Genomic DNA, 18,559 nt, shown 5'->3' on the forward strand with positions numbered 1-18,559 from the left:
CTTCTATTCAACACCAAAAGGAAAATCATGACCTTCGTACACAAAGCATCTATTGGCTACAGCAACACTGCACACACGAAACACTTCACACACAAAGTACAAAACGGCAACAACAAAACCCCAACACACCCCACAAACACCAATGTTCAATAAAACGAACAAAAACAAATACATCTGTTGCTGTTTGGGTTGTGGACGTTTTGTGTTTACAGTTATAAGTGTGTTTTTTTAGGTGAGGCACATGAGGGGCTCGTTTTAGGTGTAGCGTGGGTAATTACGCTCTTTGATTTCGAGTTTCCAAAACAAAATCAAAAAAATAAAAAGTAAAACCACTAGGGTAATTTTGATGTGTAATACTTTAATTTTGTGGTACGATGACAGTAACCATAATTGGTATGATTGTCTAGAACAGATAGATAGGGTAGAATATATACTAATATATAATGATAGATAGATATATATATATATATATATAAAGCTTATTATAATATTTATTAAGTGTTTTTGACTACAATATTGCAGTCCTCTGCTTTTCATGGTAACAAACAAGCTTTCAGTTACCATTTCCTTCCATGCAAAAGGTAATGTTTATCTAACCTGAACACATTTCATCATATACATGAGTTACTCTGTATTAACTATTAACATGAAACTATCAACATATTAATAAACTCAATATTAACAGTTTCTAAACTAAAAAACAATGCCCTTAAAAATAAAGCATGACATATTTTCCTATAGCACTGTCTCAATACTTGTTGGAGAGTAGCACATTCAAGCCTATAATTTTAGTTTTTTTTTTTTTTTTTTTTTTTTTTAGCGGTGCTACAGATTTGAAGTTAACAAGTTTCTGCTTGTATCTGAGTGTGTGCTCTGATAATGCTTCTAAACCTCCACTCTGAAGCATGTGAGTCAAGTCAAACACAGAATGAAAAACTGAGGCAGATAAGAAAATATTTGTTTACATTTCTGAAGTCTATTTAAAACTCTTAAGAAACTAAACAACATGTTTAGAGATGAGTTTCAATATTAATAGTTATATATATATATATACACACACACACACTACAGTTCAATTTTGATTCCTGTACTTTGTCTGCAGCAATTCCTAAAACATCTGACCCACACTGAAGAATGCTATAAAATACACTAGGATGGACACTGAATGCTGAGTGAACATTTGTTTTTCTAATGCATTTTGGAATCTATGCTGTTTTCAAATCCAAGGACAGAATGACTGGACAAATTGTACAGTTCCAAATCGCATTGCTAAGCAGGTGTGGTGCTTGATCTAAGGCAATTAATGATCTGACATCAGTTACTTAACAAATATTTTCATGTAGTTCTGTGGTTAATTCACATTAATGAGGATGAAAACAACTAGGGTAGATATTGTCTTTTGTGTAGTAACTATAGGATTCCATCGACTCTCAACAGTTATGGCACATGTGTTCACACATTGTGAAAATTAACTGAATAATGTGTCAGACAATTAAAAGATAAGTTTCCATCCTGTATTATCAATGATCAATAAAAATATTGTTGAAGGCCACTGTTTGAGAGAGAAGATAATCTGACTATACTATATACAACTACACTGAAATGAGTTTAAACATTGTGCCAGTAATACCCCAACTGCACAGGCAATTCCTTGAACTGGCATGTCTCTCAATTGGTCAGTACAAACGTCACAATCCCAACTATGAATACATCTGAGAGAGCTTGCTTGACCTCAAGGACTCAAAGAACACTGTATTCTAGGACAGCCCAGGCTTGTTATGTGATGGGAGCTCTTAATCACCAGAACAGCTTTTTCGAACATCTCAGTTAAAGTACCTACCTAGTACTTCAATGGCCACAATCTGCCTTGTGCACACGATATTACAGTCAGTGTCAGAGTCCACTGTGGAGCCATTTTCATACTGCTATCCCAATAGCATGAACACAGAATACACACGGATGTACACTGCAGCACAAACTGCTGAATCAGTACAAGACACACAGTGTGCTAACCCATGAGGACCACTGTGCTTTATTTATTCCAAACCCACTGGTTCCCTTATGAAACTCCTAGGGTTCCCTATAAACATTTAGCACAGTAAATGTGCACAAGGATTTTTCAATACTATCCGTTTCCATGGTTTTCCATGCTTTTTAATATGCTTTACTATACCTCTGGGCTTTCCAGTGCTTGCCTATCATATTTCCACTCTGCTTTATTACACTTTGCTGTTGTTTTACTATGGTGCACTTTATAGGGGAATTCCTTCAAGGTATTAGATTGCCAATACAATGCGATATACAGGTAATGGGTATACACTCTGGACTGTCGTATTGCTGTGGAATACACTGATACTTTGTCGGCATTTTCAGACACATAAACACAAGAAATTCCAAGATTCTTAGTGAGTTGATGACACAGTTAAAATATCAACCTCTTTGGCAGCTATAAATCTATGATTACAGAGGATCTAGGACAAAAGGTATTGTTGTATTATCACCCAAATAATCCCTCAATTTACACTAAACATCATAAGCCCAGCTGGTTTTCTTATCCCATGTACTATATATCAATGGAAAGAGCTGTCAAACTGTGCAGTTTAGGCAGAAAATAATTGAACCCATAACTTCACATAATCCTTCATTTTTAAAACTTAAGGGAAGGCATGTTAAGAAACGTTTTAGCTAATGTCTTTATTAGTGTTAAAACAGGTTATTATATTACCTAATATAATAATAAAAACAATCTATCATTGCAATTTTAATTCTTTGAAGCTACAAGAATTGAAATTATGAATTAAGGACTAAATAGTTTCTTACAGTTAATGATTTGAGTGTTTAACTCTTTCAGTAACGAAATGCTACGATAATGAATTATTGTCTTATAATTAAAAACATATACAAATGTTAATACCAATTGATTGGTTGACTGGTCTGCTGTTCTGAAAGGATTCATCTTTCCTATATACAGCTCTGCAGTGTTGAAAGACTTTAATAAAGTATCCAAAATTTAACATTTTCTCAGTCCATTTTGAAAATACAGTCTTAGCTAAATATTATAATAAAAACAATGTTTGGAAAAATGGGGTTCCACTTCCTGAACCTCTCCAAATCCATGACCTGCAGAATAGTATTTGCAGAATCAGGCCTATTCAGAATGAGTAACATAGCAACAAGGCATGGGGAGGCTTCTCTAATGCAAAAACAACAAGGTCTTCCCTTGAAGGCAACACTATGGAAGAATGTATTTAACAAGAGATTATTTTCCAGAGTATAATCGTGTACGAAGCATAAACATGCAACCCCCCAGGTAATGTGTATTCCAGGTCAAACGCTAACCAAGTGCTTCCAATGTTTAGAAATTCGATAACTTTTGATTGAATTTATATCCGCTCGCCAGCATAGCATCTGACTGAAAATCTTTAAACGGCATATTTATTGCAGACGAATTAAAAGCATAAAGAAGGAACTTTGATCACACTAAGTATTTATAGCAGTGTAAATATCCTGGATGTATTCTTGTCTACTGGACCGATTATGTAATAGCCATTTAGGTGAGGCTGGGGTTCTGATACTGTTCCAGAGCAGACTGTGGACAGTATTGTAGTAACAAAATATTAGCTGAGATTTGAAGGATGTTGATGCCAATGTTTTTCACTGTCCCTCGCCTTTAAGAAAATAGCATTTGAGTTGTGATTCATCAAAGTGTTATGCTGTTACTTCTAATTACAAATTTGATATTTTGCACATAACCAGGGATAATATGGAGCAAACAAAGAAAATCACAGATTATTAAAGGTAATTCCAATGGCTTTTTTGTCAGGCAGAAGAAATCAAACCTGAGGCCCAAAAGGTTAGTAGCTGTATAATAAAAAAGAGATGTCAATGATGTGGAAACAATTCATTCTATCCACAGTACATCCCAGTGGTCAGCACTTACTAACTATCTACCTATATACAGTATCAATCTCTCTATAATAAAACATTCAATGGGTATATGTAGTATTAATGTTCAAATACAGTACATCTAGAAGTTATATTTTATTTTAGTATTACTACATCTATAATCTATATACTGCACAGGGTTATTCAGAATTCACACATTTATCATAGTGCTGTGTGGCACGGCACAAGCCCTGCTGCTGTCAATAGTGGGTGTGTGGGTGGTAGGGATGGGGTTAAATCTGTCCCTGACAGCTATCACATGTGTGGCCATTCCCCAATTAGGTAATTGATGCTAATTGGGCAGTAGCCACATCTATAAAAGGAAGCAAAATCCTTTGCTTGTGGGAAGAGTTTGTGCGTGAGTGTTTGTGCTGTGATTGTTGTATTTTTTTGCAACGTGGTAGTGAAGGCTAATGCCAGCCTACAATTGCGTTCTTCTTTTGTTTAAACCTTTTATTTTGGCCCTTGTGCCGTGTTTTTTTTGTTCCTGTTTGTTTTTGTGTTTAATAAACATGCGCATACGTGCTTAAACTGCAGCTTTCTGTCTCTGGGTCGAATTCCTGCTGGTAGCTAGCCTGGGCCATGACACAACCCTATGTCACATGCTGCAATTTTGAACTACAATGCTGGCTGAAAACTCAGTCCCAACCCAGCACTCTAACGGCTGTACAGTAGGACCAGGCTTGTTTGTGCAAGAAGTTGCAGAGGCTGAATATTAGCTTTAATGCACTATTCAACCCACATAGGCCATTCTTCTTTACCCTATAATAAAAACACAATTAAGGAACATATTCCAAATCTGAATGTGTTCACTGTTTTAAGGACAGTTTTAATTTTATAGCTGGTGCTACAATGTGCTGCCCAGCAGTGTGGGCCCAGTGATGATGATTAGGGCTGGGATTTAGTCACGGTGGTTGTGGGTGTCACGGATTCCATGTCTTTTGCTAGTGTCCGTGATTTTTGCTGATGTGCGTGACTTGCGGAGATGTTAGTAAATTGTGTTCAATCTGTATCTAATAAATAATTACATATTTTGAACTCCAACACCGTACTTGCTGTACTTTTTTAACTTTTTAAATTTTTTTTGGAAAAGAAAAAAAAAGTCAATCAAACTAAGCTCTTCGATTAAATACTTCTTGAAAGTGATGTTAACAGTTCATAAATTCAGTGTGTCTGTATGTGTGTGTGCGTGTGTGTGTACTTTACTAACTGCCAGCATTCACTGTGGGACATACATTGAACAGTTTCCTCTTTTTAATTGAAATTAATTCCACTTGTTTTAATTGTTGTACGGTTGCACTTAATTTAATGTACATGTCTCTTGTCAGCCCCACACCCTCTGTGTGATCCTCGTGTGTATTTCTCGCCCCCAGTGTGTTACGCTTGCCGTCTCTTATCCTTTCACTTGTTTGCGTCTTTATTCTCTGCTTAATTCAGCACTTATAAATGCTACTGTTAGTTAGCAGTCACCATTGCAGAGCAAATAAAAAAGCAACAGATTGAAATTTCATTTGCTTGTCTCATCCTTCTTTACTGAACCTGTGTGCACTAATGCTGCAATGTGCTTTTATTAAAGACAGTTATTTTATTAAATTTTTTATTTCTGTGACTTTATGCTCCCTCTGTCATTTTCTCCATGATTTTGAATGCATTGACTGTGACTGCTCCATGATTTACGTCCAAATTTTCAGTGACAAACTCCTAGCCATAACAATGATTCTAGACAGACACTATTTGAATATTAAAGTTATTTCATGTCATTAAGAATATGCTATATGGCTCTTTAGAACACAATGGGCTAAATTCTCAAAGGCATTTACTACAAATCGCCAATGTGACAGGGCATACACCCTGCACTTGTAAATAGTGTTTGGCTTGGGGTGTTATTAAATATGTATTATTTTGTATTTAGAGTCTAGCATGGATTCAATTGCAGGCTCCTTCTTCTGGGTCTCTTTCCTGCTGGGTAACAAGCCTTGGCCACCACGCTACACTTTCACAGTCATTAACACATTTTTTTTTCAGAAAGGAGAAGCACACAATAAAATTACCAAACCACATAAAAACAACTAAGGGCTCTGTAACAGGGCTTGACCTGTGCTGGCTCTGGTGCGTGCATGATCCTGCAGGGGGAGCTCGGGAGCCACAAAGGGTCCGCCTGTCAATCATGGCAGTGACACAGGGAGGCTGGGAGAGGGCTCACTCTCTCTCTCTTTGACTGGTCCAGAGGCGTGTTTTGAGCGGCGCTCGACCTATAAAAATTCCTCAGGTCTGCTTTTCTAGGAGAACAACAGTGGGAGCGCTGGTCAAAAGCTACCAGCTAGACCAAAACAGAATGCCAGCATCTGGAGCGAAGATAGCTGACCAGCAAAATAGACGGAGGAAGATAGCCCGAAATCGGGGAAGACAAAACTTTTAGTTACGGTCCCAAGGGGCACGTGTGTAGTCAGCGGGGAAACCTTGGGCATCCCCACACAGTGTTAGTAGAGGAATAGCGAGCAGGCACAGGCTGAAGACCCGAGCCATACGGGTAGTGACGGTGGGGGAATGCTGCTGAAGCAACAACTTTTATTTGTAGTTTTGTTATTGTGTTTTACTTTCTCTTTTTGTTTTTGCCTTTTGTTTGGATTATTATTTTGACGCACCTGTGTGTGTGTGTGCACTCTTCATTGGCTCCCTGTATACCATAGTTGGTATTCAGGTGAGTCAGCAGCACATTTGTCACCTTGTGACGAAATGAATTAAGTACACCCCTGTGGGGTGTTCAAAACTTTAATTTTGTGTCTGTGTCCAGTGAATTCCACAACCATCCCACAGGCTCCTTTCACAGAATGTTTTTATTAGCGTTAATTCCATTTCTGACTTATTATCAGTGCCAATAACATTCTTCAACAAATTACCTAACCCGCAAAGGTCAATCTGTTTGCTTGAGCTAGTGCTATAAAAAAAAACACATTTTAAAAGTGCTTTGTGATCACATTTGGGGCGTTCCCGTGTTAATTATATAATCTCTGCAATCCATGCAGGTGTAGGACACTTGTTAGCATCTTCTCAATGGAGCATTGTTAAAACCAGGAAAGGTCAGCTTTTGCACAATGACGTCTAACCCCATTCTTATACACAGAAGTAATAGGAAGATTTCTGTCATTCTTGGGTTATATAGATGGTCAGAAAGTAATCATTAGGCAGGGAAATCCCATTGTATGTGAGTGCCCAGAGAATACTATGGAGATTAAAATGGCCAAGTCAAGTACACTTTTTTTTAAGAGTAGTGCCTGTTCCATTATATATTAGAGGGGTATTTCAGCCCCTATTGTGCATTGTTTGACCTTTTTTCTATAATTTTTTCTTAGCTGTTGTTATTGTTTTATAAAACTCTATACAAACCACAAATGTAATATCTCCCTCAAATGTAATAATATCTCCCAAAAATCTTATACCCATCTACCAACTTTAAATTATTTATTTAAAAAAAATATATATTTGTCATTTGAGGAGTATATACTTTAATCATTGGGCAATCATTATTGGGGGTATGCAAATGGATTTTTAAAAAAAAAATCTTGAGATCCAAAACTGCTGCTAATGAATATTATTAAGTTAAACAGCTATTTAAATACATAAATGAATATGTACTTCACAAGTAATTCACAAGCATTATCATGGATGCAACATTTGTGGGAGACATTATATATGCGAACATGTGGTTATTACCCTTGTGGGAGACATTATATATGTGAACATGTGGTTATTACCCTTGTGGGAGACATTATATATGTGAACATGTGGTTATATTTGTGGGCAGTTATTATGTTTGTGATTTGTATAACCGTGCTCTCTACAGCAGTTACTGCACAGTGTAATATTACTTAATGTGTATTTAAGATTTAACTTAAATGTTATTACAGTACATGACTGAGCGATACATGCAGAGGGTACAAAGCTTTCAGTATTTTCAGCTTTTTTTTTTTAAATTTAGTGTGTCCAATTACAGTTTTCCCCCCGATTTTCTCACAATTTGGAATGCCCAATTGCTTTTCTCCTCAACGCAGCAATTCCTCACATGGCTCAGGAGACCTGAAGATTCAGCTTCTTTCTTCATAGTGCATTGGTTAGATTTTATCAGTTATTATGTATTAAAAAATGTATTGTGTACCGATATGTATACATTTTAAAGGCACTTATTCATTGTCACTCAAATTGTTTTAAATGTTTATATGTAACACTATTTGTGAACCTTTCTACAGTACTAATTTGACAGCAATGTAAGATCAACTTCAATATTAGTAACACAACAGTCCCATGCATGTTCCCTGCCAGGCACCTCCATTCATTATATAGGAATCAAATGTGCAGTTTTGAAAGAAACACATCATTTAAAAAAAAAAAAAAAAAAAAAAAAAAGGAAACTTAGTTGTATATCTGAATGGTGAATCCGCCCATTAATCAAATACATAATGATCAAACCTGATATATACCCCCTTGTCATCTCGGTTTGGTCCCCCCTCCTCCCCTGCCTCCTCCTTGCAGCATATTTTTGTCAGCATAGAGGTGGCAAACATGCTCCAATGGACAAGGCCATGAGCCAAATTCAAATACAGTGTAATCATTTACGGGCATATTTATCCATTAATTTAATAAATTGTTAATTTTCATTCTTATGGTGAATGTCTCCTTTCTGAAATGTATTTTCATTTTAAAACATGGTATCTGGTTCTGGTTAAAGAAATCTGTTTGCAAATCATGCTTTTAGACTGCCTTATACTACACACATCATTTTGTCTGGTAGGTGAAATTGTCTGACTTAATTGGCTTCTTTCCTGTCAATAACCAATCAGTTGCTTCCTGTATTGATGGGCATGCTTTGAGCCAGAAGACACAGAGGATATATGGAAGTGCAAACTGATAAGAGAATAATGCATAACAATATCAGCTCTGTATTGACCTGTACATCAGCATTTCAAAAACACCACTTTAAATAAGGAGATTGATTTTGCTTCCCTGAGCAACAGATTATGACACAAATAACCTGATGCTGCTGAAGGTAATAGCTTTACCCCGTCTGTTAAAATGAAAGAGTGACAGAATGACAAGACTTCAGACAGGGAGAGAAATGGTCTAGCGGTTGTAAACAAACTGGAAAGCGTTTGGTTCAAATACAGTGCACTGTCACAAAGACGGCTGTAGTGGGTGACATCAGACCAGAAATGAATACACAGCACTGCGAGTAAAATAATGAATGAATGCGCTGCTGTGCGGTTTAATTACCAGAAAATAAAACAGTTCTACAAAAACAGGACACGGCACTTGAGCCAGAATAAATAGACAAACAAAACGACAAAACAGTAAACAGACAAACAAATGAATGAACACTAAATAAGTACCGTGCTGGCACTTCCAGCACGTTGTAGCAATTGTTGTTTTAAATTAACTCTCCTCTCTCTCTCATCCGTTCTCCACTTCCCGAACACACAACCCCGAATGAGTGAAAACATGCTGCTTTTATGCAACTGTACCGAGACTCGACTGCTAATCAATCATTCAATTGGAGCTGTGGTACAACTGCACATGAATTAATAAAGTGCAATTCCCCGTGCTCACATATTATTACATTTTACCTGCACGTGAAGTACTGTGCAATCCTCGTGCCTAAATACAAATATACATTTTAAACCCACTTGTGTTATCCAGACCCATTTATATCTCGTGTACCAATGACTATACACCAACATTAACACACTACACGTAACATACAACACAAATAAATAGCCCAGGGGCAGAACACTTTGCCACATGCACAGAAAGGGAATTATGGATCCATGTAGTAAACACCCAACAGTATATAATAAAACACGATTGGGTGGGACACTTGCTGTAAAGATTCCACTCATCATCACTTCCAGCCTCCAGCCAGTCAGGGAAATTACAATACAGTATGTGCTTTATTCTTTGAGCATGCTTCATAAAGGAACCCCTTAGGCCTGGCATAGACAGAGCTGGAGATTAACACATTATTTAATGTAAAAGCAAACACGCTGCCAGATGTGTAAGACAGAGCTGATCTGCCAGGCTAGTAGAGACATGTCATGTTGCTCTCGTCACCACACTGACAGCCTGTGATAGATGGGAATGTAGTTTTTACATCTTTAGGACGGTTGTTATCTAATAAGTCCATCTAAAACAGTTCAATGGAAGTACAAAAAAGAACCAAATGATAAAGATGTGTTTTGTACAGCTATAACAGAAAAAGTAACGTACAACCTCCCACTGCTGAAAGCAGTAGAAGACTCCTGCTTGGAAGACAGCGGATTTGTAATGAATGGTTTTCATGTGATGTTATAGAGCACGGTACAAGATGAAACATTCGGCCTCAAGCCTCCTTAGTTTGAGCGTCCCTTGTCTGGATGTTCAAGTGAGACAATAGACCAGAGGTAACTAAAGAATGGTGGCGAATGGTGGTGGTGTTTAATACGTGCAGCAATTGTGAGCAGTCATACAAACGTTTTTCTGATTTCTAACACTCAGCTGCTTCCGTGTGCTACACTTTAACCCCACTATGCTCAAATACAAAATGGACAGAGATACAAAAACCAACAACAAAAAAACACCTTTATAGTCCTGTTTTTCTTGAGTTCAGAGTTAAACAGAGGCTGGTTTACAATGCAGCTGGAAAAGAACACATTTTAGAAATCTTGTTTCTTCCAATACAATTTGGTGTTATATAGTTATTTATAAACAGTGTATAAACACAAAGTTTGACAGTATTGTTTTTGGAACTTCCAATTAGATAACTTTAATATTACTCCATTGCTAGTAACTACAGTGTGTTAGCTTGATGGCGATACATTGCAGGTTATTATTATTATTATTATTATTATTATTATTATTATTATTATTATTATTATTATTATTATTATTTGTAGATTAATATGTGATCCAGTAATCAGGATTCCACATCATCCTTGTGTATCCTTATGGCAGGCCAGGAGCCCTGCCCATGAAGAGGGTTTTTGTGTAAATGTAAATAGTGTGTGTTTATTGTCATTACTGAAGTAGCTGGTGCTCCTGGGAGAGCCTGTCTGCTGTGTGTGGTTGCCGGATGGTCAGAGGGTTTATGTGTTCTAGCAGGGTGTCAGGTATGAAAAGGTCCTGCTTATTCACCTCATGGCTGCTGCAAAGCCAATCACAATGGGCTGAACACCGCCCACGCTGCCTGAACAAAGATGCCTTGCTGTAATCCTCTGATCAGAACGTAAAGAAACTGGGCGAGTAGCCAGAGTCTGGCTTTGTTTAAGTATTGAACAGAGAAGATTAGTTCAGGGATTGTAGATCCTAGTCATGTACAGAGAGCGAGGTGAGTAAGCAGGACCTCCCTTGTATTAGGAGTAGCGCACACCATTTTCATGTATTTATTTGATAGTTTTTGTACAGTGTTTTTATTTTGTTTTTTGTACACTAGCCGTATGTCCCACGAGAGCAACCATTGCTGGTAGCATCACGTGGGGTTCCTGTATGTTCTGTGTGTGTCTGTAACTTCAACGACCGTCAATCTCCTGCCTGTCACTCAACAGCGAATGCACGCACCCACACGACAGTAGCCTGTCACAATCCTTTTGTATTAAGGTGAATAGATTGCCAAATGTCGTTATAAACTTCACATTTTTACGCTCACCAAAAGTGATTGGAAGGTGTGCTAATCAAGGCTTAAAAATCTTTTTTTTTTTTTTTTTCTACATCATAATCAGCGGCAACAATTTCACTGACCCCCTTTCTTTTGGTATTTGTAGCTTATTTGTTCATTGATATCTGAAAGATAACTTGTATCATTCCAGGTGCGGTAGGTCAATTACACTCTGCAATCAGACCATGTGAGCTAAAACATAAACTTTTATCAATACAGTTTCTCACCCTAATATTAAAGAAGTAAACCCATACTTTTCTAGGAGTTGTCCTTAAAGAAGCTGGTAAACTTCTAAATACAGCAAGAAAGTGGAGTCCCAGGAGACTGAAAGGAGTGAATATATGGCGTGATACAACAAACAACGTGATACAACAGACAACAAAGGCCCGGATAACAGAGATGGCTTAGGAGGATTTGCAGATTAAATACCAGTGACCTTTATGTGATCCAGTTTCCAACAAGGGGTTTGAATTCTTAAGGAAAAACGGCTTACCCTCACAATTTAAATAGAGATAGAACTGAGGAAAACCTGCAATTGCGCCAAGAGCAGGCTGTGGAGAGAGTTATTGGTACCTACAGGATTCATCAATACTAATCAAACCACAAGAACATGCACATGAATGTGTGGAATTTCTTTTTTTTTTTTTTTTTGTCTCCATGCCTGAAGCTAGCCCTGGACTGAAGGGAGCACCTGTTCTCTTAGTGGGTGAGGCAGTTTGGTCTAATTGCCTCAAGCCAGCCCTGGACTAAAGGGAGCACCTTTTCTATTAGTGGGCGAGGTGGGGGTGGGATGGGTGGGGGGGTGCGGTTTGTTTTCCATGCCTCCAGCCAGCCCTTGTAGTGAAACAGATACCCATCCATACTTTCAGTATTCACAATAAGGTTTAATTGCCTTGAATTAGCTTCAGTTCTCTTTTCACTTATCATAATGGCTTTGCCACACCTATCTCTGATTTACCTTGCCTGTATGCTTTTAGTTCACCACACTTTGCTGGACTTATACTGTGGCATACTCCTGTAAACTTCTATTTGAGATTTGTAAGTATATATACCTGTCTTCTGTGTTTTCCTGGAAATGCCTCCTAAACAATTCATCTTTTCAATCCTTGAAGGGGGAGTCTGTCATCAGATTGAGGAATTAAACTATAGTGTAGAATATTTTCTTGGACTATCCAGTTGGGTAAAGAAAAAAATATAGCAATCTAACATTTTCTGACAATAATAAAATTATTTAACATTATAAAATGTACCAGAAACTACTTAATAATAATTGAAACTCTTTAGTTGATTTTGCTAGTGAGGTTGCAAACTCTAAAGGATGTTTTACCATATCATGAATAGATTCCAGATTGAATGTTTGTCTACTTGACTTCTTTTAAGTTTTGCAGTTCAGCATGTTTGAGCAAATATTTTCATATTTGATAGTACACAAGGTTAAATAAATCTCTGTTTGCAGGCCTTTCTTTCAAACAGTCTTGTACTTCCTTGGTTATCTGGAGAGTGATTCTTAGAGGGTTTCTTTCCTGTCAGTAACCAACCAGCTACTTACCCTATTGACTGACGTGATTTGAACCAGTAAAATGCTTTGACCCCTTGGACACCGAGATGACCTAGGAAGTGCAGGTGTAACATATTTCTTTTTTCCTAGTGTAATACCAGATGAAAATACAGTTTGAGATGTCTTTCTTTCAAAACTGCACATTTGTGACATATATAGTTCTGAATTTCTGCCCCTTTTACTAACAGAGAACACATTAATTTACATGCAGACTATCTGGCTAATTTACATGTATTGTGAGTGATAATTTAATTTGTACGATAATGTCCAAGACTTACCCATGACCACTGTGATTTAAAAAAGCCCCAGCAGCCCAGGTGTATCTTTTGGTCAGTAGCGCAAGGTGGAAGTGACTTACACTGACCAAAAATGAGTGCTCAGCAGACACAGCACTCAGCAGGGGACAGGCAGAGGCAACGTAAAGTGAAACTGCACTGCTTACCTTTTAACTTTAACATGTATTCTTTGTCTGATGTAAAAAAAAAAAAAAAAAAAAAAAAAAAAAAGGAAAAAATGCCCTTCCCTTTCTCCTTTATGTATACGGCCCACCCATTAGTTTCTAAAATTGCATTGTGTACAGTATCATTTTGGAATTCTCTTTTAAAACAACCAGCCTATTTATTATAATGCATATTCAACATGAGCAGTCTGCACTGTATGAGTGATACTCCCATTAAGCCAATCACAGCTCACAGAGGTAGTAAAGTAGCCAATCAAATAGCGCACAGGATCCATTTCCTCATGCAAACGTGTAACAGCAAAGCACAAATAATTTGGATTATGACAGCGAAGCGAAGGCTTGTTTAATATTTATTTTACTTAAAATAAAAACCAGTAGCCAAAATATAGTTGGAGATGTTATGGAAGAGAAACACAAGATTCTAAAATCGTGAAGCCAGATGATTATTTTTTGACGAATAATCTTGACAGCAAGGCAATATGTCTGATTTGCAGTGCAACGGTTGCAGTTATGAAAGATCACTAACATACAACGTCACTATGACATGCTGCACAAAGCAACGTATTTACTGGAAATGAAAGAAGCAATGGAAACTGCAGAATCACCTTGGAAGAAACTAACTGGGATTACAACAGATGGTGCACCATACAGTACTGAGCAAAAGTGTGCTGGAAAAAAAAAATCAAGAAAGAAATGCAGAAGTACCAATTTCCTTACACTGGATTTTGCATCAACAGGCATGATGTGGAAAAGTTGCAGAATTAAACATTTTCACTGCTTTAAGGTTTCTTTTTTTTCAATGATGTTATATTTTGGAATAGAAGTTCACTGTTGCGACGTAGCATTATATACTGTGACATCTTTTTTTGTTTGTTTTTTGAGATTTCCAGTAAAATGTCCTCCATTATATTACATTTGTGATACTGAGTTTTTCTGTCAGTGGCCTAGGAAAGCTGCTTCTAGTTATATCTGCCTATTTTTGTACTATAAAATAAATTAAGTAATATGTTGATTAATTGATTCAAACCGTGCCTACGTACTTATTGATAACTAAGAATCGTGCAGTATGGGGTAATGTGTTTTGTGTAAAGTAGTATATTTGAGTATACTGGCCTACATATAATTTGTATAAACATTTTCCAGTACATTACGATGTATAACTTTTTTTTTTGTTTACGGTGCGGCCCACCAAGTGAACAGCCTCAACTTAAAAAGCCCTTGCTGCCAGATGAGTTTGACACCCCTGACCTCGACAATCAAGTATAATTTCTGGACTTGTTCTGTTCAGACACATTTTAATAATCAAGTAATTTAGCAAAATGTATTTATTTTGCGTTAGTGAATCAAACAAACAAATCTGTTGAATTGATTCACTAAACTGAATGAATCAAACTAAGTCAGTAAAAATAATCGATCTGCACATTCATGTTCAGGCTAGAGAAAGAGGTTTAAATAGCATGCCAGTCAATGGTTAAAGCCTGGATCTATACGCATTAATTAATGATCACTTTAATGCGTGCATTAAAATAATGCCCTTTAGTAAATCCCACATGAATACAGCTCATCTCATCATTCTGAGCTGGACGCTCATTTAAATACATCAGCATGCATTACCATACAAATCACATATTCATCATGATTATCATAGTGTGAAGCACTGAATTTAGTGTGCGCCAAAATATAAGCATCACATGCGACACGAATAAAACTGCGATAGTAATACGGAAATCATTAACGTGCACCATAATGTTCAGCGCCCTTTTGTAAATGAGGCCCTAAAGGTAAGATTACATAGCCCTGAATTGGAGCAGACTGAAGATAAGATTGATTATATTATTTTGTTAGCTACAACTTTCAGAATTGCAAAAGATGCTGTTTTAATAAAAAAAAAAAATTAAAAAAATCTGACTGCTTCCCCACTACGCCTGTAACTTCTCAACAACTCAGAGGTTCTCTTCAGTCAAAGATTGTATGGTTAACTCATTGTAAATTCCACAGTCGTTCCTGAATTGGAATGAGGCTGTTTATCTGAAGAAATGTTGACTTATCATCAATTAATGGTAATCAAATTCCAATGTACAAGGAGTTTCACTGGTATTAGTCAGTTTTCTTGGGTGTCTTCTTTCTGTTGTTGAAATTGTCTTTAGTTTCTGGTGTGGGTGTTTTGTTTTGGATTTCCATGTTGTGCTCCACCCTAAAGGTGAATTTAGTTTTGTTTTGCTAGGAGAATTTACAGACATGGGAGGTTTGATGTTGAACCAAAGGATTTATATATACATTTAGGAGTTGGCTTTTTTCAGTTTGTGTATGTTTTCTATTTTCTGATTAAATAAATATAGTAAAAAAAAAAATTAAAAAAAAAGATAATAATAAACAATATAATAATAAAATAAGCAATTTAAAGACTAGTCACGTCTCATTCTTTTGGATTGAGAACTATTTTGCTTCAAATTTAACACTCACAATGCATTTTCATGGGGTGTTCCCAACTCTCACTCCTAATTTTTTTCAAATCGTACTCATTTTAATTTTCTGACATTGGAATCTCTGTATTTATAAGGGAGTTCACCCTTTAATAAATAATAATGATAATAATAATAATAATAATAATAATAATAATAATAATAATAATAATAATCGATATATTTAATATTATCATAGTTCTTTTGGGAGCAAAGTTCTCTCGTCTTATAATTATTATTATTATTATTATATTATTATTATTATTATTATTATTATTATTATTATTATTACACTATGTAACACAATTTTTGTTCCTGGGTAGTAAGTGTTATTTCCTAATTGCTTATGCCTCAAAAGTATAGAAAATGGTTATTATTCCCCACAAACTTTGCTTTTGTGACCAGGACAGTGATATTTTGAAATGTACCTATTTCCAATGAGAAAACGGGCGAATTTGTGTCTTTTCGTTCACATAAAGTCAGAAAAAAACAACATATGAATCCAAATTAACATGTATTTATACTAAAGTAATACAAAAATGACTACAAAAGATTTAGAAGTGAGTAGTTTTTGAGATTTACGATTATACTGTAAATCACTTTCACGAATCAGCCCCCAGATGTAGTCTCCCATCATGTTCTCGTTATACTGTCCTTGGTAGCGGCGTTCAAAGTCCAGTATATCCTGGTGGAAGCGCTCGCCTTGCTCCTCCGAGTACGCTCCCATGTTCTCCTTGAATTTATCAAGATGAGCATCAAGGATATGCACTTTGAGGGACATCTTACAGCCCATTGTGCCGTAGTTCTTCACCAGAGTCTCAACCAGCTCCACATAGTTTTCGGCCTTGTGATTGCCCAGGAAGCCCCGAACCACTGCGACAAAGCTGTTCCAAGCCACTTTCTCCTTACTAGTGAGCTTCTTGGGGAATTCATTGCACTCCAGGATCTTCTTTATCTGTGGTCCGACGAAGACACCGACTTTGACCTTTGCCTCAGACAGCTTAGGGAAGAAGTCTTGAAGGTACTTGAAGGCTGCCGACTCCTTATCTAGAGCTCTGACAAATTGTTTCATAAGGCCCAATTTGATGTGCAGTGGTGGCATCAGCACCTTCCAGGGGTCCACCAGTGGCTCCCACTTGAAGTTGTTCCTCCCCACAGAGGACTCGGTCCGCTGTGGCCAGTCCCGCCTGTGGTAGTACGCCTTGGTGTCCCTGCTGTCCCAAAGGCAAAGATAGCAGGGAAACTTGGTAAAACCGCCTTGGAGACCCATCAGGAATGCCACCATTGCAGCCTCTTGATGCCATCTCAGAAAAATGCAGATATGTATCCACTTAGGCAGCTGGAACTAAACTGAACTGGTGGGCTTAAGGCCCCTGTATTTATACTACTATTTATATTACTGGAAAGTTCTAGAAGTTACTTCAAGTTTACTCAGCACTGAATCTATCTGGAATGTTCTGGAAAATAGGTAAATTTCAAAATATCACTGTCCTGGTCACAAAAGCAAAGTTTGTGGGGAATAGTAGCCATTTTCTATACTTTTGAGGCATAAGCAATTAGGAAATAACACTTACTACCCAGGAACCAAAAAAAAAAAAATTGTTACACGGTTTTATTAATCAGACAGACGCTTTTATCCTAAGCAATTTACAGGGCAGTACAGGGTTACAATGCAAGATTAATATTGAAATACAATACAATGTAGTTATGGCTTCTGATTTTTGGTTTTAACTGATAAAACACGATAAAACACCAGATACAAAAAAAAAATAATAATAACCGGTGTATATCCAATAAACACGGGAAAAAACACTGGAAATTACTACTCAATTCAAGTTGAATTGATCCCGTTCCCGTGAAATAAATAACACATTTAAAAAAAAAAAAAAAAAAAAAACCTTTCCCAGTGAAGATGAGTAATGTACTTCCTTCCTTGCGAGTATCTTGCATTGATTAGTTCTGAATACATTAAACCCACCCCAACTACTGAGTGTAATTCCTACATTGTAGGACTGTACATGCTTGCGAGATTTAAAACGAGATTACAATTTAATACGGAGCATTGTTCTTGCTCGCGAGACTTAAACTACATTACAGTTCGATAAGGTTGATGTAAGCGCTCGTGGAACTTAAAAAAATATTTAAAACAGAAATTTAAAAAATGCCTAAACACTCAAAAACTCCCGAAGACTATGTCTTTGTGGAAGACAGCAAAGGAAAGAAGGTACAAGTGTACAAGTACTGCCAAGTTACTACACATATTGTGACCGAAAAAAATGCCCAAGAGTTTTAGAAAGTAACCGAAAACAATAATTTCATTTTTTATATTTCAAAAATAAGCATTGAAAAATGAAATTAATAAAAACAGAAAACCTATGTATAGTTTACAGTAAGTGCAAATAATACTACAAAAATACAATATATGCAACAAGTTATATCGACAATGAAATACA

The 18,559-nt window shown here is 36.7% G+C and overlaps 1 protein-coding gene across 3 annotated transcripts in view; it reads right to left on the reverse strand.

The window, feature by feature from the left end:
- Window positions 1-18,559, reverse strand: part of nrg2a (neuregulin 2a) — a 399,111-nt gene that overhangs the window by 131,802 nt on the left and 248,750 nt on the right. The gene's annotated exons all lie outside the window — the stretch shown is intronic.

Source organism: Polyodon spathula, chromosome 12, assembly GCF_017654505.1.
Source record: "Polyodon spathula isolate WHYD16114869_AA chromosome 12, ASM1765450v1, whole genome shotgun sequence".
In the NCBI taxonomy this organism is placed as follows: domain Eukaryota; kingdom Metazoa; phylum Chordata; class Actinopteri; order Acipenseriformes; family Polyodontidae; genus Polyodon; species Polyodon spathula.